At 45.4% G+C, this 24,783-nt stretch overlaps 1 protein-coding gene and 1 non-coding gene across 6 annotated transcripts in view; both read right to left on the reverse strand.

Moving 5' to 3' along the window:
* Positions 1–24,783, reverse strand: part of LOC124607365 (rab11 family-interacting protein 4) — a 929,323-nt gene that overhangs the window by 412,360 nt on the left and 492,180 nt on the right. The window lies entirely within an intron of this gene.
* Positions 1,285–1,359, reverse strand: Trnas-cga. The gene has a single exon. It is a non-coding gene; the product is annotated as a tRNA-Ser (tRNA).

Consider the following 24,783-nt stretch of genomic DNA (forward strand, 5'->3'; position numbering starts at 1 on the left):
GGCGATACTGAGGGAATTACATTAGGAAACGAGGCACTTGAAGAATTAGATGAGTTTTGCAATTTAAACAGCAAAACAACTGACGATGGCCAAAGCATAGAGGATATAAAATGTACACTGACAATGCTAAAGAAAAAGAAGAGAAGTTGTTAACAATGACTATAGATTTAACTGTTAGGAAGTCTTTTTTTTTCTCAAAGTACTTGTCTATCACCACTCCTATTTGTAATAGCAACGAACATGATCAGAAAACCTATCAAGAAAATAGACAGCGAACCAAATGCCCTGGTTTTTGCTGATTGTTTGATAGTATGAGGAGCATCGCGGGGTAGCCGCGCGGTCTAGGCGTTTTGTCTCGGTTCGCGTGGCTGCCCCCGTCGGAGGTTCGAGTCCTCCCTCAGACATGGGTTTGTGTGTTGTTCTTAGCGTAAGTTAGTTTAAGTTAGATTAAGTAATGTGTAAGCCTAGGGACCGATTACCGCAGCAGTTTGGTCCCATAGGAACACAAATTTCAAATAGTATGACAGAAGCCGAAGCACAGAAGTGACTTAATGATTGGAACAGCACATTCAAAAATTTCGGACTAAAAATAAGTAAAAGAAATACAGTAAAAATGATCACCAACAGGCAAGGAACAATCTCAAATACATTTCTGGAAGGAGTCAAAGTATAATCGGTGTCGCATTTCAAGTACCTAGGAAGCACGATCCCGAAAGACGACACCATTAACCAGGAAATACTCAGCAGGACACAGAAAGCATCCAATTTTCACAGTCAAATCAGAAATTTTCCCTGGGATAATAAAATGCCACGAAAAGCAAAAGCGACCATGTGCCACACCTATTTCATACCAATCCTAACATATGGTTTAGAAACATGTACCCTACTAAACAAAGACCTTAGCAGGATTCAGGTAACAGAAATGAGGTTCATTAAACAGCAAAATTCAGGCAACAGAAATGAGATTCATTAGAACTACGAAGAAAACAACTAGAAAGGACAAAATCAGGAAAGAGGTGAATAGAAAAGTAGCTGGTATTAAGGTTCCTGTTACCTTGTTATAAAGAAACGCAGGCTTCAGTGGTATGGGCACATAAAGAGAATGAACAGCCAAAGATCTGTCAAAAGGTATTTCAACCTGAAACTCGTAGGAAGAAGACCACGTGGGAGACCAAGAAATCGTTGGATAGAGACTGTAAGATCAGATGCGGAGGAGAAAAGACACAAATTGGATTCTGTCCTGGAAGAGAAGATGTATGAAACTTCCTGGCAGATTAAAACTGTGTGCCCGACCGAGACTCGAACTCGGGACCTTTGCCTTTCGCGGGCAAATGCTCTACCAACTGAGCTACCGAAGCACGACGCACGCCCGGTACTCATAGCTTTACTTCTGCCAGTACCTCGTCTCCTACCTTCCAAACTTTACAGAAGCTCTCCTGCGAACCTTGCAAAACTAGCACTCCTGAAAGAAAGGATATTGCGGAGACATGGCTTAGCCACAGCCTGGGGGATGTTTCCAGAATGAGATTTTCACTCTGCAGCGGAGTGTGCGCTGATATGAAACTTCCTGGCAGATTAAAACTGTGTGCCCGACCGAGACTCGAACTCGGGACCTTTGCCTTTCGCGGGCAAGTGCTCTACCAAATGTATGAAGATAGAAGTAGATGGCGAGCGCTTGTACACCACACTCGGGAAACGGGATTTGGAGAACGATAATGATGATGATTATGCATTTGTCTGGAGGGTAACCATCTATAGAAGTGAAACGTGGACGATTAACAGCCCAGACAAGAGGAGAAGAAAGCTTTTGAAATTTGGTGCTACAGAAAAATGCTGAAGATTAAATGGGGAGGTCATGTAACCAATGAAGAGGTCCTGAACAGAACTAGGGAGAAAAATTTATCGCATAACTTGACTAAAAGGCGGCATTGGTTGATAGGACACATTCCGAGACATCAACGGATCCTCACCAATTTAGTGAGAGAAGGTCCTCTACTTCGGGACCCTTGTGTTAGGTTTCCACAATCCCAGCATGCTTGCCTCTATTCTGACGTCCGTATGACTCAGCATTTCGGGGAAGCCCCTTTGCGGAAATACTATCTGCGCTAATGGCGTCAGAGACGAAAGGTGAACCGTATCTGAACGTACACACGGTAGTTAGGCAGCTAGCTGGTAGTGCACCAGATGTGAGCGCGGTCGTGATTCCGGCAGCGCAACTCGCGTTACATAATCGAGCGCCGGCCAGTTTACTTTTAAGCGCAGCAAGTCGCGGCCACACGTTTCGAAATGCCGGTTTACGCAAGAGCGCGCGTTGAAATTACCCACACCACACCACATCACATCACATCAGGCTCGGCCGCGAACCGGCTCTCACGTGGCGGCGCACTGGTGCACACGGTCGCTAGTCCAGCACCGCCGGCCTTTGGGACAGAAAATCACGAACTCGGTGGAATTCAAATACACTGAAGCGCCACAGAAACTGGTATAGGCATGCGTATTCAAATACAGAGATATGTAAACGGGCAGAATACGGCGCTGCGGTCGGCAACACCTATATAAGACAACAAGTACCTGGTGCAGCTATTACATCGGTTACTGCTGCTACAATGATAGGTTATCAAGATTTAAGTGAGTTTGAACGTGGTGTTATAGTCGGAGCACGAGCGATGGGCCACAGCATCTTCGAGGTAGCGATGAAGTGGCGATTTCCCCGTACGATCATTTCACGAGTGTCCCGAGAATATCAGGAATCCGGTAAAACATCAAATCTTCGACATCGCTGAGATCGGAAAAAGATCCTCCAAGAACGGAACCGAGATGACTGAAGACAGAACGTGACAGAAGTGTAACCCATCCGCAAATTGCTGCAGATTTCAATGCTGGGCCATCAACAAGTGTCAGAGTGCGACCAATCAACGAAACATCATCGATATGGACTTTCGTAGCCGAAGGCCCACTCGTGTGTCCTTGATGACTGCGCGACACAAAGCTTTACGCCTCGCCTGGGCCCCTCAACACCGACACTGGACTGTTGATGACAGGAAACATGTTGCCTGGTCGGACGAGTCTCGTTTCAAATTGTATCGAGCGAATGGAAGTGTACGGGTATGGAGCAACCTCATGAATCCGTGGATCCTGCATGTCAGCAGGAGACTGTTCAAGCTGGTGAGGCTCTGTAATGGTGTGGGTCGTGTGCAGTTGGTTGATATGGGACCCCTGATGTGTCTAGAAACGACTCTGACAGGTGATACCTACGTAAGCATCCTGTCTAATCACTTGCATCCATTCACGTCCATTGTGCATTCCGACGGACTCGGGCAATTCCAGGAGGACAATGCGATTCCCACACGTCCAGAATTGCTACAGAGTGTCTCCAGGAACAATCTTCTGAGTTTAAACACTTCCGCTGCCCACCAAACTCTTCAGATATGAACATTATTGGGCATACCTGTGGTGCCTTGCAACGTGCTGTTGATCTCCGACCCCTTGTCCGCAGCTCGTGGTCTTGCGGTAGCGTTCTCGCTTCTTGCGCACGGGGTCCCGGGTTCGATTGCTGGCGGGGTCAGGGAATTTTCCTGCCTCCAAACGACTGGGTGTTGTTGCGTCGTCTTCATCATCATCATTTATCCCCATTACGGTCGCTGGAAGGCAATGGCAAACCACCTCCACTAGGATCTTGCCTCGTACAGCGCTGTGGGTCTCCCGCATCGTCCCATACGCTCCTCGGAGTATGGGACCTATCATCATCATCCACCCCGTTGTACTCTTACTGATTTATGGACAGCCCTGCAGGATTCATGGTGTCATTTCCATCCAGCACTACTTCAGACAATAGCCGAGCCCATGCCATGTCGTGTTGCGGCACTTTTGCATGCTCGCGGGGGCCCTACACGATATTAGGCAGGTGTACCAATTTGTTTGGCTCTTCGTTGTATGTTGATTTTATTGATTACTAGCTGACAAACCCAGCATTTCCCGGCTGTTCATTTTGCCAGTTTTGTATTAGAAAGGAAAACAGAAAATGAACAATGTTAGTAGTGTAATACCGAAGAAATTTCATTACCATTTATTCATGAAAACACCTTTGAAATTATGAGAGAGTCGTACAAAGAAATATACTCAACGTAGAAACGTAAAAGTGCAGTATCCCGGGAACTTTCGGTACTCTGGGCGCAGCTGCTTCACGTCTGCAAAGCGAATTTTTAAAAGCCTCTGTGGAGACGTCTCTTCATAGCTCTATCGACGGCTCCTGTTTTGCCTAGAGCCGCAGTTGAAAGCTGTCAAAAGGGCTGTCAGGTTTGAGGGATTTCCAGACGCTGACTCCACTGTAGAAGTGTGTTAGTAATAAAGAACAAATGCATGAAAACTTCATGTATGATGCGGCATTTTTAACGCATTACAGTTTTTACGACGTCATAACTTTTTAACTATATGTCGTACAACGATATATTTGTTTAAGTACATTCAGCAGGACGTGTGGATGTGTTCTGCGAATAGAGTTAGTAGAATAGGAGAAATAAATTTAAACGCCATACTTGTTGCGGCAATTTTGACGTATCTGTTGTTTATCACGTCATAGCTCACAAACTGTGATTAGCAGGTGGTTCTTACCCCGACAGCGATTGTTCCCCGGCAGTAAGGGCTATGTGTACGAAGTTTGGTTGAAATCGGTCCAGTGGTTTAGGAGCAAATGTGGAACATACAAAAGTATACACAAAACTGAGGTGGCAACAGTCATACATATACACATGGTGGCAGTATCCCATACATAAAGTGCACTGACGTAGCCGTAGTTCGTACACAGGTGATTCAAGTGGAATTACCTTAATTACGGCCGCACGACGGGAGTCAGCAGACATTGAACGCGGAATGCTAGTTGAAGCTAGACACATGGGACATTCCATTTCGGAAATTGTTAGGGAATTCAGTATTCCGAATGGTTCAAATGGCTCTAAGCACTATAGAACGTAACATCTGAGGTCAAAGGTCCCCTAGACTTAGAACTACTTAAACCTAACTAAGCTAAGGACATGACACACATCCATGCCCGAGGCAGGATTCGAACCTGCGACCGTAGCAGCAGCGCGGTTCCGGACTGATGCGCCTAGAACCGCACGGTCACAGCGGCCGACTGGAGCACACCGTTCAGAACGCATTCTTGAGACCTATATGTGTTCCTAAGTTGATCCTACAATATTATTGTCAGTTGTTATTGGAGATGGCACGGAATCATCGAGATTGCACCACAGATCAACAGAGACGTATCGTGTGGTCGGATGAATCACTTGTCTTATTACACGATGTCTTTGGCTGTGTCTGGTAAACAGCCGTCCAGCCGAACGGCTGTTCGGAGCATGCAACGTGCAACAGACGTAGGCCGGTGTGGACATTATTATGCTATGGTGGTCATTCACCTGGGATTCTGTGGGACATCTGGCATTTAGGGATGGCAGTTACCGCTGAAACAACTGGTTTCTTGTTATATTGGTTTCTTTCAACGCCAGATTAACCTGAGTATTGAAACCGTTCGAAGTGACCCGTTTCTGAAAGATCGATTTTCGATTTTTTATTCCTATTACTTCCTGAATTAATTCGAACAAGTATTGAAAAATTTTGAGTACCTCAGTTTCAAGATACATAGAAGAAAATACTGAATCAAATAGTCCAATAACAGATAACTTAGTCTGTCCATCGTTCGCGGTTTTTCTCGAAAAGTGGTACGTAGTTGAATGCTACAAAAAACCACCTGTATTGTCCATTGATTCTAATTTTTGCAAACTCTGCTAAAAATATTGTTGTACTGGAAGATTGTATCACTGTTTTGGCCTTAGGGTGAAAACTGAGGTTGAAGAATTCTATTTCTCATGTTAATTTGTTAGTTTTCAAAAGAAACCAATAGATAAAGGCATACTCGTATTATGTAGACACAGGCACCAGATCAGCTAATTTCTATTTTTATTGTAAACTATGAGTGAATTTTTAAGTTTTAACTTTTCTCCGTATCTGATGTCACAAGTTTGTATCTCCTCCCACTCTTATATTTTAATGCAAATGGGGCATTGTATTTCATTGTACTGCACTTCTTCCCACAACTAATGGCCGGCGATCACAGGGAGAAATTACGATATAGACCAGATGGTCTGCATGAACACGCGCACCATCCAAAAGGCGCGCCACATGGTAACAACCAGCTTATTGTCTCAGCAGTGTTGCACATTTTTTATTCCATGTACTTGTTACTCGTTTCTGTCGGCACTGTTATTAAAATAAGACTGACCACGTTTCCCAATTTTCTGTAAGAAGGAAATATTTCAAAGGTATGGAAATTTTACAAATAAAAATTACTCGCATTTTTAAAAAGGTTTATGTAAAAACCCAAAAATTTTAAGGACTGCTGCTATAGCTAATTCATATTTCGGTGTTTTACCCGGTTATTAGAAAAAAATAAAAACGCCCGTTACTACAGAGACGAAACACATATCGAAAAATACCAGTTATTCAGAACTAAAATACCGGTATCGCTTTTAACCGGTCGGTTTTTCCTGGCTGTAAGGGATACGTGCACGAAGTTTGGTTGAAATCGGTCCAGTGGTCTAGGTGGAAATGTAGAACGTACATACGTGTATACAAAGCTGAGGTGACAACAGTCATACATAAACACATGATGGTAGTATCCCGTACATAAAGTATAAAAGGGCAGTGCATTGACGTAGCCGTCGTTTGTACACAGGTGTTTCAAGTGGAAAGGTTTCCACCTTAATTACGGTCGCGCGACGGGAGTCAGTAGACATTGAACGCAGAATGCTACTTGCAGCTAGGCACATGGGACATTCCATTTCGGAAATCGTTGGCGAATTCAATATTCCGAGATTCACAGTGTCAAGAGTGTGCCGAGAACACGAGATTTCAGGCATTACCTCCCACCACGGGCAACGCAGTGGCCGACGGCCTTCACTTAACGACCGAGAGCAGCGGCGTATGCGTAGAGTTGTCAGTACCAATAGGGAAGCAGCACTGTGTGAAATAATCGCAGAAATCAATGTGGGACGTACGACGAACGCATCCGTTAGGACAGTGCGGCGAAATGTGACGTTACTGGGATATGGCAGCAGACGACCGACGCGAACGCCTTTGCAAGCAGCACGACATCTCATGTAGCGCCTCTTCTGGGCTCATGAGCAGGTCAGTTAGACCCTGGTCGACTAGAAATCCATGGCTTGGTCAGTTGATTCCTTATTTCAGTTTGTAAGAGCTGATGGTATGGGGGTGTGGCGCAGACCGCACCAAACCAAGGATCCATATTATCAACAGAGCACTGTGCAAGCTGGTTGTGTGCTCTCTCTAAATGGAATGGACTGGGTCATCCGGTCCCACTGAACTGATCATTGACTGGAAATGTTCGGCTACCTGGAGACCATTTGCAGCCGTTCATGGACTTCATTCCCGAGCAACGACGGAATTTTTATGGACGACTATGCGCCATGGCTCTGAGCCGCAATTGTTGGCGAATGGTTTGGACAACTGGAGCACCTGTTTTGGCCGCCCAGATAGCCTGACATGCATCCTGTCGAACATTTATGGGACATAATGGACAGGTCAGTTAGTGGACAAAATCCTGCACAAGCGACTGTTTCGTAATTTTATACGGCTGTAGAGGCGGCATGGTTCACTATTTCCGCAGGGGACTTCCAGCGACTTGTTGCCTGTCGAACATTTATGGGACATAATCGAGAGGTCAGTTAGTGGACAAAATCCTGCACAAGCGACTGTTTCGTAATTTTATACGGCTGTAGAGGCGGCATGGTTCACTATTTCCGCAGGGGACTTCCAGCGACTTGTTGAGTCCATGCCACGTCGAGCTGCTTCGCTATTGAGAACAAAAAGCAGGTTCGACACGATATTAGGACGTATCGCAAGAGCTCAATGTATTTCTACAACACGACGCCATCGCCGTCCGGGATGTTGAGGAAGAAAGTAGTACGTATTCCCTGTGGTAACGGGAATAGGGCGGGCGGTGCGTGGTGTCCAGGTGTGGTGCGGAAGCGACGGGAAGCGGCGGTCCGCAGCGGGCACTACCCGGGCCCCACCTGTCGCCCGCCTACCTACCTGCTGGCTGGCTGCACAATGGCCCCAGTAGGGGTGGCGCTGCCCGCCCACTCCACCTGCACTCCGGAAACCAGGCAACGCTGCCGGCTCGCTCGTCTTCCCCCCCCCCCCCCCCCTCACCGCTGTCCAGGCTCTGGGAAACACACCGGGCATTACGTGCCTCTGCAGTTACTGCAGGAAAAAATAAGCTAATACTTCAGAGCCGAGGGGGGTGCAAGCGGAAACATGGTGATGTAAACAATTCGTTCGCTAAGTGGTAACCTTAGATACCAGCCCGCGCAACCATTCACCAAAGTATGTGAGCCGTGCGTGGCTCGTGTTCGTACCATTTCTTATTTTACATCTTGTTTTTACCGTACTGCCACCTCGTCATGTTAATTTTCAATTACTGGTGTCACTGAGTTCTGCCTTGCCTGCCCGTGAGCGGCAGCAGCAGCGCTTATCGATATAGGCCCCGCCGTATTATCTTTGCTGGGCTGCTATTACTTCCCGGTCGTCATGTGTTGTGAGTGAGTTGGCACGCGGCACGAGTTCAGTTGGGCGCTGCAGCAGTGAGGTCCGAACCGCCATGACTCGATGATTGGAGTGGGGACGACTTTGGTTGGTCGTCGGCCGGTCGTCTTGCGGGGTGACATCTATTTGGCCGGCGATCGCTTATGGGTTGGCTGTGTGTGCCGACTCGTGATTCGTCCCTGTTATTGAACAGTCACTGCCGTTAGCATTGTGTAGCTCTTCGTACAAGTGTTTGTGAAACTGTGTGTAGTTTGTGTGACAAGTTATTTTAAATGTTGTCAGCGTACTGCCTTTGAGTCGTCGGTCGGTTGACGTGGAGCAGTGAGGAATTCTCGGCAGGGTAGATTGGCCGGGGACCGTTGACGGTCTCTACGCGGTATCGGAGAGTGTGGCGCTGTTCCCATTGCTACGAGGTCCGTGACTCGCCGACCCTGGACACGGAAGTTGAGTTTTGATTTAACCCACCAGCAAGTCAGGACTGTTCACATTGTGTCGTTTGGACTTCGTTGTCGGCTATTGGGATATTCCCACGAGCAAAAACGTGGTTTTCAAGTTGGAAAATTCTAGCCACTCTCCGGTGGAGTTTCACTGTATTTGGCTATTCGAATTGAAGTGCACCAGCGGAATAGTCTGCCTTGTGGCCATTAACGTTCCGGTTACGTGCCCTGGGCGTCGACGTAAATTTCAGGCACTGTAGTTTCCTCATCGTGTTGTTGCTGTCCAGCGCCCGCATCTCGTGGTCGTGCGGTAGCGTTCTCGCTTCCCACGCCCGGGTTCCCGGGTTCGATTCCCGGCGGGGTCAGGGATTTTCTCTGCCTCGTGATGGCTGGGTGTTGTGTGATGTCCTTAGGTTAGTTAGGTTTAAGGAGTTCTAAGTTCTAGGGGACTGATGACCATAGATGTTAAGTCCCATAGTGCTCAGAGCCATTTGAACCATTTTTTTTTTCTGTCCAGCACAGTGTGTAGTTTCACAGCTCCGTGTATGATTGGGTGTGGGCGCCAATATCTTCTACTTGTTCCGTTGAACTCCCTGTTGTGTCCTGGTCGGGTGAAGTGGAAGTTATCTTGTCGGTGGGTCCGCTGACTGTCGGGCGGTTGGGTTGTCGTCGCATCGTGAATGGTTGGCCCGACTGCCTGTTTTACCTAAGCCAGCATTAGTGTTTGAATTACAGACCGACCCTCGAACATCTGAGCGCCCTTGTGTGTACTGCCTTTTTTTAAAAATTGTTCTAGTTGTTGCTACTTGTATGGCTTCTAGCAGATTTTGTGTTTTAAATTAGAGCTGTTTTACTCTTAAGGCCTACAACCTAGTTTAAAGTACTGTTTCAAGTAAGCCCTTTGACATTTAAAATAAGCCCTTTGACATTTAAAATTTTTTTTGAATTTTTAAGTCTTCGGCCCTCAGCCGATTTGCATTTAACTTGTTTAGTTCAACCTATTGAATTTTTAAGTCTTCGGCCTTCAGCCGGTTTGTGTTTCAGTTGTTTGCTCCGAAGGCCTTCAGCCTAAATTAAAGACCTGTTTCACATAAGGACTTTTGTATTTAAAAAAAATAATGTTTCGGAGTTTTAAGTGTCCCGTCTTCAGCCGATTTACATTTAACTTGTTTACTTCAGCCTAACTAAATAACTTTTTTAGATAAGGCTTGCCTTTCACAATTTCTGATTGTGCTTGCGTTTTAAGTTATTGGCCTTCAGCCGTTTTTAAATTAAAAATTCCAAAAAATTAAGTTCCAACGATTAAAGCGGTGTGCGTTTAAAAAACTTTTTTGGGCTTTTGTAAATTTTGATCAAATAATAAAGTTGTATGTTCGAGTGTAACTGACAGCCCCTTATTTTGACCCCTTTCCACAATGTGTTCTATCTATCTTGTCCTGCGGGTTAAGCAGGGCATTTCAGTATGTCCATACGACGCCTCTTTCCTCGTGCGCACTCGCAGACGCATGGAAATGAAACGGCGTGCAAAAAAAATTGTGGACAGAACGCATGGACGCAGGGGCGTTCTCGTGTACACACGTCACCTCATGCCGCAATCACTCTGCTATGGATCCCCTTCTTTGTTTGGAAGCTTGTGCAGTGTTTATTGTGATGAAAAGGCGTCAGAAAAATAAAAGGCAGAAGAGACTATAGGTAAAGATGTATCTAAGATATAGAAGTACGAGAAATACAAAGTGATGGCAACGTTTTGTTTGCAAATTTCAAGAGGAGGTCACACCGAGATTTTAGATTTACTGCCTGGGAAACTACAGTGGTAAGTGAAGTTAAAATCTTCTGGGTTACTAGGCCGCGTCATGTTTCTTCTAAGATAATCGACGTTTCGACCTCTCTGCTGGGATCTTCCTAAGGATCTTCTGGTGTCCACTACTGCTAGAACAATGCGTGGACACTAGAACAATGTGTTCTAGCAGTAGTGGACACTAGAAGATCCTGAGGAAGATCCCAGCAGAGGGGTCGAAACTTCGATCATTTTAGAAGAAACAGGGCGCGGCCTAATGACCCAGAAGATTTTAACTTCAGTCACAACGGCCACGAAAGCCTGCAGACTTACATAGTGATAAGACCGGCAATAACAAGTCCTTAGCAGTAACCGGACACTTATATAGCAGTTTTATTTACTTCGTATTTCAAACCAACGCATTTCTGTGATTATTTATGAAATTGAGAAGTACATGAGGGGAGTTCTTATTCGTTATACACAGAAGCGCCAAAGAAACTGCTATAGCCATGCGTATTCTAATACAGAGATATGTAAACGGGCAGAATACGGCGCTGCGTTCGGCAACGCCTATATAACACAAGTGTCTCGTGCTGTAGTTAGATGTGTTACTGTTGCTACAATGGCAGATTATCAAGGTTTAGGTGGGTTTGAAAGTAGTGTTATAGTCGGCGCACCAGCGATGGGACACAGCATCTCCGAGGTAGCGATGAAGTGGCGATTTTCCCACACGACTATTTCCCGAGTGTACTGTGAATATCACGAACCCGGTAAAACATCAAATCTCCGACATTGCTGCGGCCAGGAAAAGATCCTCCAAGAACGGGACCAACGACGACTGAAGACAATCGTTCAACGTGACAAAAGTGTAACCCTTCTGCAAATTGCTGCAGATTTCAATGCTGGGCCATCAACAAGTGTCAGGGTGTGAATCATTCAACGAAATATCATCGATATGGGCTTTCGGAGCCGAAGATACTACTGATGACTGGGAACATGTTGCCTAGTGAGACGAGTCTCGTTTCAAACTACATCGAGCGGATGGACGTGTACGGGTATAGAGACAACCTAGCGAATCCACTGACCCTGCATGTCAGCAGGGGACTGTTCAAGCTGGTGGAGGGTCTGTAGTGGTGTGGTGCGTGTTCAGTTGGAGTGATATGGGACCCCTGACACGTCTAGATACGACTCTGAAAGGTGACACGTACGTAAGCATCCTGTCTGATCACCTGTATCCATTCATATGCATTGTACATTCAGACGGACGTGGGCAAGTCCAGCAGGACAATGTGACGGCCCACACGTCCAGAACTGCTACAGAGTGGCTCCAGGAACACTCTTCTATGTTTAAATACTTCCGCTGGCCACTAAACTCCCCAGACATGAACGTTATTGAGCATAAGTGGGATGCCTTGCAACATGCTGTTCAGAAGAGATCTCCACCCCCTCGTACTCTTACGAATTTATGGACAGCCCTGTAGGATTCATGGTGTCAGTTCCCTCCAGCACCACTTCAGACATTAGCGAGTTCATGCCACGTCGGGTTGCGGCACTTCTGCGTGCTCGCGGGGGTCCTACATGATATTAGGCAGGTGTACCACTTTCTTTGGCTCTTCAGTATATGAAGGTTAATTAACTTCCAATCAGCCATTTGTATTTTATTTTGTAAAAAAAAAAGATGTTTACAGGACTTCTATCATGGAAGGTTCTTTACTCGTTCTCAGAATCGAAAAATTTGGGCAATTCATACAAGCCAGAATCCACCAAAACGGAGATTATGTTTCCCAATTTTGTACTTTTTGCATCATAAATGTCTGTCATTTCCATTTCTAGCACTTTGTTGAGGAACTACACATATCCGATCACTTCTTTTGTTCAGTCGTCAGGATCCTAAGTAGTTGTACTATTACGTAGCATTGCATGAATATTCGTCCACAATTTTCATACATACTTTTCATAAATTTCTGGCTTATTCTTGTTTTCGTACTACGAAACTTACGTATCTTATTCTAACACTTGACGCTCCGGTCATCACATCTCAAATAATTTTCACAAGCGGCATTCCATGCGACTTTTTTTGTCTAATCGTCTATAAATTTAAGCATGCTTGCTTCGGAGTAAACAGACATTATTGTACATAAATCGCTTCACAGTATAACCTTGACACACTGCACAATCAAATACATATGGGCACCAGCTGCTTGCCGTCTTCTAAAACATGCAAAGATTCCCACCGAAGGTGAGAAACAGTACTCTTTGCGCACGGCATCCACTTCCAGTGAATTACGCACGCACAAATGTGCGTGCGCTCTTGTACTGCTGGAAATTTACGCGCATGCGCAAAGTTGACCACAAAAAAGGCAAGATGTGGACGCATCTTTATCGCTACCAGTGCTGTGAGGAGCGAATTGCTGTTTACGCTGGGTGTTAAAATTTGAATTCAGTCTTGATCGTAGACCTCGCGTATGGGATAGACGTATTGGTATACGAACCCTCGTAGATTACAGTCGGGGCTGGGCTATCGCGGCACTAATTGGACTAATCATTCGCATCAGGTTACCATTTAATCTAAAATTTCAGTTCGAAAAAATTGTTGAATGTAAGAGACAAACCGTTTTTACAGAGTAACGTTGTTTTCGGTTCGTGTTCGCGTAAAGAACACGACAATGAAAAAAAGTTCGTTACTCGTAATTAACTGTTCCAACTTGAAAGCTTCATTATCCGTAACATCGTTCGATAATGAATACATTGTCACCCTATTATCAAAATCACTGCAACTTGTTATGTGCCAGAGAACACTTTTGATACATGTCTTAAGAAAAGATAGGCGAGGGTTGATACTGGAAACGAGAAGAGCATAATGCCACATTGACATTTCGGTGAGGGTATATGAATAACTTGCCCAAGAAGTTCTGCATCGCCTCATTTCAAATTATACTCGCATCGGCACAGACATCCCACTTATCAAGAACTAAATTTAGGAATTTATGTTTTTTTGTTGGTGCGGGACGACTGAACAGCTATACACTGCTGCTGTTAGATATTCCTGACGCATAAACGGGGAAATAAGAACACAGACTGATCTGGGCTTAGTGTATGCGTCAGGAAAAGTATGCGTTTAGGAGGTTTGGCGAATTGTTACAACAAAGAGAAATGCTGCCCTTACAGTCACTGTGGACGCCGTACATACACATACGAAAGCAGCTGAATGCTGCCCACATCACAGACTTTTCCAACAAGACGGTGTTCAATCTCGCCGTGTAAATGGTCGTACACCGAGAAAGTCTGGTAATCTACTTTCAGTTTCTCAAACGTGTAACTCAACAGCGGGTGCAACAGATGGCACTAACATCGCACAAAAATTTGAAATCGATGTCAGTATCCAATTTTAAAGTAATCTAATTTGCTTTCTACGTTACAGAAACGCTCTTTTTTACACCTGCTATGTAAGGCGAATGCCAAACTGGTTTCCCGCCTCAGAGCGAGGAACGCAATACACAAATACACTACTGGCCATTAAAATTGCTACACCACGAAGATGACGTGCTACAGAAGCGAAATTTAACCGACAGGAAGAAGAAGCTGTGATACGCAAATGATTAGCTTTTCGGAGAATTCAAACAAGGTTGTCGCCGGTGGCGACACCTACAACGTGCTGACATGAGGAAAGTTTCCAACCGATTTCTCATACACAAACAGCAGTTCACCGACGTTGCCTGGTGAAACGTTGTTGTGATCCCTCGTGTAAAGAGGATAAATGCGTACCATCACGTTTCCGACATTGATAAAGGTCGGATTGTAGCCTGTCGCGATTGCGGTTTATCGTATCGCGACATTGCTGCTCGCGGTGGTCGAGATCCAATGACTGTTAGCAGAATATGGAATAGGTGGGTTCAGGAGGGTAATACGGAACGCCGTGCTGGATCCCAATGGCCTCGTACCACTAGCAGTCGAGATGACAGGCATCTTATCCGCATGGCTGTAACGGATCGTGCAGCCACGTCTCGATCCCTGAGTCAACAGATGGGGACGTTTGCAGGACAACAACCATCTGCACGAACATTTCGACGACGTTTGCAGCAGCATGGACTATCAGCTCGGACACCACGGCTGCTGTTTCCCTTGACGCTGCATCAGAGGCAGGAGCGCCTGCGATGGTGCACTCAACGACGAACCTGGGTGCACGAATGGCAAAACGTCATTTTTTCGGATGACTCCAGGTTCTGTTTACAGCACCATGATGGTCGTATCCGTGATTGGCAACATCGCGGTGAACGCACATTGGAAGCGTGTATTCGTCATCGCCATACTGGCGTATCACCCGGCATGATGGTATGGGGTGCCATTGGCTACACGTCTCGGTCACCTCTTGTTGGCATTGACGACTTGAACAGTGGACGTTACATTTCAGATGTGTTAGGACCCGTTGCTCTACCCTTCATTCGATCCCTGCGAAACCCTACATTTCAGCAGGATAATGCACGACCGCATGTTGCAGGTCCAGTACGGGCCATTCTGAATGCAGAAAATGTTCGACTGCTGCCCTGGCCAGCACATTCTCCAGATTTCTCACCATTGAAAACGTGTGGTCAATGGTGGCCGAGCAACTGGCTCGTCACAATACACCAGCCACTACTCTTGTTGAAGTGTGGTATCGTGTTGAAGCTGCATGGGCAGCTGTACCTGTAGACGGCATTCAAGCTCTGTTTGACTCAATGCCCAGGCGTATCAAGGCCGTTATTACGGCCAGAGGTGGTTGTTCTGCGTACTGATTTCTGAGGATCTATGCACCCAAATTGCGTGAAAATGTACTCACATGTCAGTTCTAGTATAATATATTTGCCCAATGAATACCCGTTTATCATCTGAATTTCTTCTTGGTGTAGGAATTTTCATGGCCAGTAGTGTAGTTAAAACACCAATATAAAAAGGCAGGCGCATGTACATGCTCACCCCGCTCCTATCGGATTAAGAAAACGTACAGACAAGAATCGTCATCCGTCCTCAGAAGAGAGTGACTCACAGGTAACCAGCGCAGTGTTTACAGATACGGACACTACATTAGAAGCCTCTCAGTCCTTTCGGACCAATGCGCAACTGCGCCAGAGGAACCGGAGTGTTAGTTCTCGTCGCCGAGTGAGTCACTCAAGTTGAGGCATGAGATGTAGCTATCTCAGCAGCGCACGCAGTGCAGTGTACGATATCCGATTTTCGTCATTTAAGACATTGGTTTCCGTGAAACCAAGATGTAATATTGCATTGTCGTATGCTGGTTGGTAGAGGGTTGACAAATTGGTTGCCTGTTAGAAGTTATTCGCTTAATTCGAAATCCAAAACGTAATTTTACAGGTTATTAATGATCGATAATAATCTGCACGTATGTATCACTACAGTAAATTTTGTATAAATATCAGAACTTTAGGTCAGATTGAATTTTTGTTAGACAAGAGATATTAAACAAATTTCATAAACTTACAAGCAAGTGTTGCATAAGAATTGTACAGAGTGTCAGAAGAGTGTAAAATTCGTAGAAGGCTGCAATAGTTTACGATGCGAGAGAATTTATGAAACTATTAGTTTGTAATGAAATGAAATGTGACTGATTTTCTAATAATGTGAAGACTGTAGTTAAAAGTTTATTTAATCATACGCGGTGGAGGCCCCTGCGTCGCTTTTTGCCGTGGTTGGTCCCTCTCTTTGTCACTGAGTAACTGTGTGGGTTGTCCTTACGTCTTATGCATGTGCTGAATAAACTGAGAAGTACTGATGCCATGTTACTTAAATGCAAAATCTTAGCTACCTCGATTATGTGAATAAAGATGAGTATGTGTTTTGAAGTGGAACTTGAACTATTTAATTCCGTCTCCCAGTAATAGAATGAGGTGCTGTACTTTCGATTTGACTCCGAAATAATTCACAAGTAATTTAGTTCTGATGCGAGATTAATGTTTATTTATCATTGTTTAAATGGTAAGGAAACTTTAAAGGCACAACCTCAGACTGAAGCAGGTCGTGCGTTTTCAAAAAAGGAATCGAAATTTCGCCTTAACTGATTCGGATAAACCATGGAAAACGTAAGTATGGATAACCGGACTAGGGTTTCAGCCCTGCTGTAAGCGAATGCGAGTGCCTTAATTACTGTCCGACTTCATCCTGTGTGCAACCACGCATTACTGAAGTTCTCAAAGTTTTCCTATAAGTGAGTGAAACATTAGTTCTGGAGAAAGGTGGTGGTGGTTAGTGTTTAACGTCCCGTCAACAACGAGGTCATTAGAGACGGAGCGCAAGCTCGGGTTAGGGAAGGATTGGGAAGGAAATCGGCCGTGCCCTTTCAAAGGAACCAGCCCGGCATTTGCCTGAAATGATTTAGGTAAATGACGGAAAACCTAAATCAGGATGGCCGGAGACGGGATTGAACCGTCGTCCGGGTCCAGTGTGCTAACCACTGCGCCACCTCGCTCGGTGCTGGAGAAAGGCTTGAACGACTGTGGATTGAACGCCAAACATTTGAATAACTGTTTGGCACTCTTGGATCAACATGAAAACTCTAACTGAAGAGCCAAGCTAAGAGATTCTTTATCACTGTTTTTATCCTATTGTATAGGGTGTAAAAAAACTGGTAATAAGATAAGAGCAGAGTGGAGGATATCGAATCGACGAAGTTTTCCAGTTAACCACAGGTCGGAAACGCAACGTAGTGGAGCAACGGAAATAAAGCGACAAGGAGTCAGCGACGAGTGCGCGGAAGTCCGTCCCGTGAGCGGACGTGCTTATGTGTCTTCCGGTTAGTGGCACTGCAGTACTTTTGTTGTGTTTGGTTCATTAGTCAAGCTTGATGTAGTCAACGTCACAGAAAATTCTCATCTATCACAACCACCCATGGATAGGAGTTTAAAGTGTGCATAGCTTTGACTATTCGGTCGAAACCGTTACCTCCTACTGACTTTGTTAATAACTGCTGCGTTCCTTACAAGGGAAAATTCCCATCGCGCTCTCCTCAGATCTTGCGGGAAGATGGCTCAGTGAATAGCCCACCAAAAACTGAACACAAATCAAGCGTGAAAACAAGAAGAAAGTGTACTGAACTGTGAAAATAGAAGCAAAATAGAAACAGTGAACGGTCCAACCTTAAGATATATAACATAGAGTGGATTGTAATGAGTGACACTGTCGTGGTTGTGTGGTCACAGTGTTGGACTGTGAAGTGGTAGATTCGTCTTCAAACATCCCTCGTGCCCTATTCTTTTTTTTTCCCCCAAAAAAATTATGAACTGACCATCCGCTCATTGACGTGTCTGTCATTCAGATTTGTGTCTGTGTCGTGGTGCAACATCCTTTTGCAACAGCGAGGTGTAAGGAAGGGACTTCTAGGCGTAAGTGTCTCCCATTTCTTCGACACAAGTACCACATATTATGACTCTTGCGTTCCGTTTTGGAAGTTTTGACTCTTGAATCCTTATGTTGTAACATAGAAGGCAAACATGCACTTGTTTTCATTTCTGTAAGAGGTCTACGAATCATCTCGCCTGCTCTCACTGTTCATCACATTTACTTGCGACGGTAATATATTCTTACCACATGACTCATATTCTATTACCAGTGTATAGTGTAACAGCTGCCAAAACTACAGAAGGAGAACAGACAAGTCAGTGACAGGACGGTCAGTTCATAATTTTGTGAAAAAAAGGGTGTGCAATGGAGGTTTGAACACGGATCTCCCAATTCGCAACGTAACACCGCGACCACACAACAACGGCGCCAGCGGTAATTATAGTCGTTTGATGTTGTGCCTTTCACTGTTTCTATTTTGCTTCTTTTTTCACAGTTCATTACACCTTCTTCTGTTTCCATGCTTGATCTGTGTTCAATTTTTGACGGGCTATTCTCTGGGCCATTTGACCATTAAATCTAACGGGGTTGCGATGGGGAGTTCCCTTGTTAGCGCAACATGTACTAGCTCGGGAAAGTTAGTTTAAAATCACACAGTCTCGCGAGCTAGTTGCCGATTGGATGTCGTTTTATGACCGTTGCGTCCCAGTGGTGCATTTCCAGACCATCGTTATCTGGAAAAATTTACTCTGTTGGACGCTACCCACCCAACTCAGACCTCCCTAACAGTTTTTCACCATCCCGTACACGAAGAGAAACTATGCCGGGAACTAAAGCATGTAGGTCGAAACCAGCCTGAAAACCAGAAACGTGTACCAAAATACTGCACCTAACCGAGTAAAAGTCTTGAATGGGGTCATACGGGGCCGTGCTGAAAAGTAATGCCTCCGATTTTTTTATGTGAAAACTCTTAAAGCTTTCTAGATAAAACATATTTTATCACATTCTACATCCTTACTTTTCAATCTGTACGTATGTTTTTCTCAACATAGTCACCCTGGTTGCCGCGCGGGATTAGCCGAGCGGTCTGCGGCGCTGCAGTCATGGACTGCGCGGCTGGTCCCGGCGGACGTTCGAGTCCTCCCTCGGGCACGGGTGTGTGTGTTTGTCCTTAGGATAATTTAGGTTAAGTAGTGTGTAAGCTTAGGGACTGATGACCTTAGCAGTTAAGTCCCATAAGATTTCACATACATTTGAACATTTTTTCACCCTGGCGACAAACACATTGCTCCCAAGGAGGGCCCAGTTTGTTGATACCGTTACTACAGAATGCTTCACTTCGTTGGCAGTGTCACAAACGCACCTCTGCCTGGACCGCTTCGTCACTATCAAAGTGAAGTCCTCGAAGGTGCTCTTTAAGTTTTGGAAACAGATGAGAATAGGATGGGGCCAACTCGCGACTATATAGAGGATGGTCAATGGTCGGTGAAACCAAAGCGGAAGAGGAGGGGATGGAGGGGAGGAGGAGGAGATTAGTGTTTAAAGTCCCGTCGGCAACGAGGTCGTTAGAGCACAAGCTCTCATTAGGGAGCGATGGATAAGGGTAGCGGTCGTACCCTTCCGGATGTAACATCCCGGCATTTGCCTGAAGTGATTTAGAGGAATCACGGAAAACCTAAATCGGTATGGCCAGACGCGGGTTTTGAACCGTCGTCCTCCCGAAAGCGACTCCAGTGTGCTAAGCACTGCGCTACCCCGCTCGGTGTGAACCGAAAGCGTCGGATTGCTGCAGATATGACGTCTGGCATTGTCGTGCTGAAGAAGCTGTTTATTCCCATGAAGGAATGAGTGCTGTAGACAAGGGATCTCAGATCGATTCCATATTCCTCGATTTACAGAAGGCTTTCGATACCGTTTCTCACAAGCGACTATTATTCAAATTGCGTCCATATGGACTATCGTCTCAGTTGTGTGACTGGATTCGTGATTTCCTCTCAGAGAGGTCACACAGTTCGTAGCCATAGACTGTAAATCATCGAGTAGAACAGAAGTGATATCTCGCGTTCCGCAAGGTAGTGTCATAGGGGCTCTGCTGTTCCTGATTTATATAAATGACCTAGGTGATAATCTGAGCAGGCCCCTTAGATTATTTGCAAATGAGGCTCTATTTTACCGTCTAGTAAAATCATCAGATGATCAATTCCAATTACAAAATGATCTAGAGAGAATTTTTGTTTGGTGTGAAAAGTGGTACTGAAAGAAATCCGATAAATTTTGGGTATACGATCAATCGCATGAATCTAAGGGCTGTCAATTCGACTAAATACTTAGGAATTACAATTACGAGCAACTTAAATTGGAAAGACCACATAGATAATATTGTGGGGAAAGCGAAACAAAGACTGCGCTTTGTTGGCAGAACACTTACAAGATGCGACAAACCCACTAAAGAGACAGCCTACATTACACTTGTCCGTCCTCTGCTGGAATACTGCTGCGCGGTTTGGGATCCTTACCAGGTAGGATTGACGGAGGACATCGAAAAAGTGCAAAGAAGGGCAGCTCGTTTCGTGTTATCGCGCAATAGGGGTTAGAGTGTCACTGATATGATACGCGAGTTGGAGTAACGGTCACTGAAGCAAAGGCGGTTTTCTTTTGTAGCGAGATCTGTTTACGAAATTTCAATCACCAACCTTTTCTTCCGAATGCGAAAGTATTTTGTTGACACCCACCTGCGTAGGGAGAAATTGTCACCATAATAAAATACGAGAAATCAGAGCTCGAGCGGGAAAGATTTAGGTGTTCCTTTTTCCTACGAGCTATTCGAGAATGGAATAGTAGAGAAGTAGTATGAAAATGGTTCGATGAACCCTCTGCCAGGCACTTAAGTGTGAATTGCAGGGTAACCATGTTGATGTAGATGTAAACTTCGTCCCGTTAAGAATAACGTACTGAGTTCTATCTATTAGAAAGTGCTGAATCCAGTTACTAACCGGCCGATAATCGGTAAGCTCGTACTTTGTTCATTAAAGGACAGTGCGGAATTGTTTCGAATACCTCCCTGAAGTCAAACAACAAGCTATCAAACTGGGCGCCTATGTTTACTATGCTCTGGATTTCATGGACGAACAGCTGGGATCCGGAAGATCTTGTGTTTGCGGAACCCGTGTTGATTTTCGTGGAGAAGATTTTCGTTCTCCAGAAACGTCATAATGCTTAAGCACAGAACAAGTTCCATAATTCTACAAGACATTGATGTAGATATACACGCCTATAATTATGTGCATCAGTTCGATGTTCCGCACACTTGAGCAATATTTTAGGATCGATGGACGATTGTATTGTGAACTGCAGAGTAACGATGTAGATGTAGATGAAGAGGGTGCGGTACCCTGCTCGGTGTGAACCCAAAGCGTCGGATTGCTCCAGATGTGCGGTCTGGTATTGTCATGCTTAAGAAGAGGGTGCTCCATGTGTAGACAAAGTTTTCTGCGGTTACAAACTCGAAAAAGCACTGTGTTTCTCATGAAACAAAGTAGTTACGTTACACACCGCCATGTTACACACTACGATTCGAAGCCCTATAGCGGCACAGGGCTGCAACTTACAAAGGGCGTTCAAGAAGTTTTGCACAGTCGTCTCTATTTTTTTATTTTTTGCTCGGGGAGAGTGAATTTTTTTGAGAACATACTTGGGACATTTAGCTATAAGTTGGTATATAAAAGTATTTTCTTTTATTTACAGGTGAGCCGTAATGGACCGTGAAGTAGATGTCAACGGTCGGTGATAGAGTTCCTCTTCAAGACCGGCGATGACTCTGCCACATCGATTCACAGGAAGTTGCTCCCTATTTAAGGGGAGGATACAGTGGATCGCAGTAGTATCCAGCGGTGGTTGCAGAGGTTTAAAGAAGGTGATTTATCTCTACCAGACAATCTACGTTGCGGTACACCATCGACGGCAGAGAGTGATGTGAATAAGGAGACCATTCATCAAATCATCCGAAATGACAGATGTGTGACGACGCGACAGCTTGCTGAAATGACTCGTTTGTCGTTGGGTAGTGTGGTATCACTGGGACAGTCACTAGGGTACAGAAAAATCTGTGCACGATGGGTGCCTAGATTATTGACAAGAGTAATGAAAACGATTAGGAAGAATGTGTGCGAGGGTCTCAAGACCTTTACTGAAGAGTGGAAACAGTGTTTTGACGGCGTCATTACCCTAATGAAAGATGGTTGTTTTTGTCCGAAACTGAGAGCAAAATCCAATCCGTGCAGTGGAGTCATCCGGGTTCCCCTCCGGAAGAAGAAACCAAGACTAACACGAACAGCCGGCCAGGGTGCCCGAGCGGTTCTAGGCGCTACAGTCTGGAACTGCGCGACCGCTATGGTCGCAGGTTCGAATCCTGCCTCGGGCATAGATGTGTGTGATGTCCTTAGGTTAATTGGGTTTAAGTAGGTCTACGTTCTAGGGGACTGATGACCTCAGAAGTTAGGTCCCATAGTGCTCAGAGGCATTTGAACCATTTGAACATACACGAACAACAGGCCGAAAGGTGAGATGGTTTCTGGGATCAGTGTGGGGTCATTTTTTTTTTTTTTTGACTTTTTGGAACCTGGCCCCACAATTAACCGGTACCGTTACTGTTTCTCATTGGACAAGCTGCGACGTGCCATCAAGACCCACAGACCACAGCTTCAGGTTCAGCTCATCAGACTACACCATGACAATGCCAAACCCGATACAGCCCTTATGACGCAGGAGAAAATCAGGAAAATGGGTTGGAAAATTGTTCCTCATGCTCTCTACAGCCCAGACTTTGCTCCGTCTGATTTTTACCTCTTGGGTCGTCTGAAGGCCCACCAACGCGGTAAAACATTTGAAGGTGAGAAAGACCTTATTTCCATTGTCAAGCGATGGTGTAAAAGTCAGTCCCCAGAATTTTACCAAAGTGCGTTTACATCATAGAAAGAATGTTGGGCCAGATGCGTCACAGCTGATGGAGACTACACTACTGGTCATTAAAATTGCTACACCACGAAGATGACGTGCTACAGACGCGAAATTTAACCGACAGGAAGCAGATGCTGTGATATGCAAATGATTAGCTTTTCAGAGCATTCACACAAGGTTGGCGCCGGTGGCGACACCTACAGCGTGCTGACATGAGGAAAGTTTCCAACCGATTTCTCATACACAAACAGCAGTTGACCGGCGTGGCCTGGTGAAACGTTGTTGTGATGCCTCGTGTAAGGAGGAGAAATGCGTACCATCACGTTTCCGACTTTAATAAAGGTCGGATTGTAGCCTATCGCGACTGCGGTCTATCGTATCGCGACAGTGCTGCTCGCGTTGGTGGAGATCCAATGACTGTTAACAGAATGCGGAATCGGTGGGTTCAGGAGGGTAATACGCAACGCAGTGCTGGATCCCAACGGCCACGTATCACGAGCAGTCGAGATGAGAGACATCTTATCCGCAAGGCTGTAACGGATCGTGCAGCCATGTCTCGATCCCTGAGTCAACAGATGGGACGTTTGCAAGAAAACAACCATCTGCACAAACAATAAGACGACGTTTGCAGCGGCATGGACTATCAGCTCGGAGACAATGGCTGCGGTTACCCTTGACGCTGCATCACAGACAGGAGCCCCTGCGATGGTGTATTCAACGACGACCTGGGTGCACGAATAGCAAAACGTCATTTTTTCGGATGAATCCTAGGCTCTATTTACAGCATCATGATGGTCGCATCCGTGTTTGGCGACATCGCTGAACGCACATTGGAAGCGTGTATTCGTCATCGCCATAATGGCGTATCACCCGGCGTGATGGTATGGGGTGCCATTGGTTACACGTCTCGGTCACCTCTTCTTCGCATTGACGGCACTTTGAACAGTGGACGTTACATTTCAGATGTGTTGCGACCCGTGGCTCTACCCTTCATTCGATCCCTGAGAAACCCTACATTTCAGCAGGATAATGCACGACCGCATGTTGCAGGTCCTGTACGGGCCTTTCTGGATACAGAAAATGTTCGACTGCTACCCTGGCCAGCACATTCTCCAGATCTCGCACCAACTGAACACGTCTGGCCAATAGTGGCCGAGCAACTGGCCCGTCACAATACGCCAGTCACTACTCTTGATGAACTGTGGTATCGTGTTGAAGCTTCATGGGCAGTTGTACCTGTACACGCCATCCAAGCTCTGTTTGACTCAATGCCCAAGCTTATCAAAACCGTTATTACGGCCAGAGGTGGTGGTTCTGGGTACTGATTTCTCAGGATCTATGCACCCAAATTGCGTGAAAATGTAATAATATGTCAGTTCTAGTATAATATATTTGTCCAATGAATACCCGTTTATCATCTGCATTTCTTCTTGGTGTAGAAATTTTAATGGCCAGTAGTGTACATTGAGTAGGCTCAATGTATAGCTAGATGTCCCATTGTGTTCAAAAAAAATATTCATTCTCCTCCTGCAAAAAATAAAAAAATTAGAGTCGACTGTGCAAAACTTTTTGAACGCCCTTTGTACATCACCGAAGCGTGAAAGTCTATCGGGTAATATCAATATTGAGAACAATAAAAAGTTCTGAGAGATTGCTGTTCAGGAC

Source organism: Schistocerca americana, chromosome 3 (genome assembly GCF_021461395.2).
Source record: "Schistocerca americana isolate TAMUIC-IGC-003095 chromosome 3, iqSchAmer2.1, whole genome shotgun sequence".
In the NCBI taxonomy this organism is placed as follows: domain Eukaryota; kingdom Metazoa; phylum Arthropoda; class Insecta; order Orthoptera; family Acrididae; genus Schistocerca; species Schistocerca americana.